The sequence below is a fragment of the Nannospalax galili genome, unplaced genomic scaffold (assembly GCF_000622305.1).
Source record: "Nannospalax galili isolate Female #2095 unplaced genomic scaffold, S.galili_v1.0 scaffold18580, whole genome shotgun sequence".
Taxonomy (NCBI): Eukaryota; Metazoa; Chordata; class Mammalia; order Rodentia; family Spalacidae; genus Nannospalax; species Nannospalax galili.
The window spans coordinates 5,789-7,824 of NW_008345390.1; the positions used below are offsets into that span (position 1 = coordinate 5,789).

General features: G+C 42.7%; 1 pseudogene; it reads left to right on the forward strand.

Annotated features, from left to right (window-relative positions):
* Nucleotides 1-2,035, forward strand: part of LOC103740916 — a 5,127-nt pseudogene extending 3,092 nt beyond the window's left edge.
* Nucleotide 2,036: the final 1 nt, after the last annotated feature.

The window sequence follows — 2,036 nt, forward strand, 5'->3', positions numbered from 1 at the left end:
ATATGACTAGGTCTAGTGTTAAGGCCAGGATTAAGGATAGGTGTAGCATGTGGAGTTAAGGTTAGAGCTATTGTTATGTTTAGAGATAAGGTTAGGTTTCAGCTCAAGGCTTAGTTCTATTGTAGATCTGGGGATAGTATTAGGTTTAGGCTTAGGGTTAGGGTTATAGTTAGGGGTAGGGTTATATCTAGGGCTAGGGCTACATTTAAGATCAGATGTGGGACTATGTCTAGGGTTAGGGCTACAGCTAGGGCTAGGGATAGCAGTATCTGGCATGGATTTAGTGATAAGACTAGGCTAGGGTTTGGGTTAGTTTTAAGCTTAGGGTTAGAACTATGATTAGGGTTAATGCTTGGTTAGAGTTAGGGCTAGTTAGAGCTAGGTTAGGGCTAGGCCAAGGGCTTGGAATAGGGCTATGTTTAGGGCTAGGGTTAGGTCTGGGGTTAGGGGTAAGGAAAGGGTAGGGTTAGAGCTAGGACTAGGTTTAGGGTTAATGTTATTCTAGAGTTAGGCATAAGGTCACAATGAGGGCAAGTGTTTGGGCTAGAGTTGGGGCTAGGTTTAGGGCAAGGGCTAGTGATATGTGTAAGGATAGGGCTAGGACTAGGTCTAGGGCTAAGACTAGGATTAAGGCTGGGTCTATGACTAGGTTTAGGACTAGGGTTAAGGCTAGGGTTAGGGTTAGGGCTAGGCCTATGAAAAGGTTTAGTACTATGGTAAGGGCTATGTCATGTTGGTGTGTTTCAGGGTTAGGGTTAAGGTTAGGGTGAGCAGTATGTTTAAGGCTAGGGCTAGCACTGGGACTAGGGCTAGGTTTAGGGCTAGGCTAGGGTTGTAATGAATAGATTGAGGACTATTGTCAGGGTTAGGGCTTTAGCTTATCTATGGACATGGCTAGGGATAGGGCCTGTGTTAGGTTGAAAGTTGGGCCTAGGGCCATGGATATGTTTCATAATAGGGTTAAGAATAGATTTAGGGCTAACAATAAAGAAATTTGAGGTTTCTTCCTGTGCCTGCATAATGATGTGAGAGTTTAGCTTCGGCTGATCTTGCTCCAGACACCTCCAGCCACCATGCCTCCCTGCCATGACAGACTGTAATTGCCCTGGAACCGAGTATAGCACCAACAGACCGTGAGCTGACTGATGCCAGGAAGTTCTTCCCATGCTTCAATGAACTGAACAAAAAGGTAACTTACAATATATCCATCATTCACCCCACAAAATCCCAAGCATGTTCAAATATGCCAGTAGAGAAAGAAGAGCCAGCCAGTAGGTGACAAATGGAAATGAACCATTTTTATGAAGTGTGTCTCCATGAGCACTTACCTGGTGTGATTTGCTGTATAACAATTCACCTCCATACAGAAAATGTCCCAGAGTGGCAAACTACTCACTATTTATGTCCAGCCAGCACAAAAATAGGCTGCCAAATATACTGCAAACATAACTAAAACTGTGTTTGAATATTTTGAAGAATACTTTGCTATGGAATATTCTCTTCCTAAACTAGATAAAAATCGCTAATCCAGATTTTGTCTCCGGTGCCGTGGAGAACTGGGGAATTGTCACTTACTGAGAATTAAACCTGTTTTATGATTTGAGACAATCAGCTTCATCCAATCAACAGGACGTGGCCAATGTAATTGCTCATGAACTTGTGCACCAGTGGTTTGGAAATGTTGTGATCATGGATTGGTGGGATGACTTGCGGCTAAATGAAGGATTTGCTTCTTTCTTCGAGTTCTTGGGAGTAAATCATGCAGAAAAAGACTGGCAAATGCTTGAGCAGGTGTTACTTGAGGATGTGTTACCTGTGCAAGATGATTCTTAAATATCTTCATCAGTTGTTACTGTGTCAACTCCCACTGAAATAACTGCTGTGTTTGATGGAACATCATACACTAAGGGAGATTCTATTCTAAGAATGCTTGGAGACTGGATAACACCAGAGAATTTTCAAAAGGTTGCAGATTTACTTAAAAAGTTTTCGGCTCAAGAATGCAAAACATTCTGGCTTTTGGGACTCACTGGAAG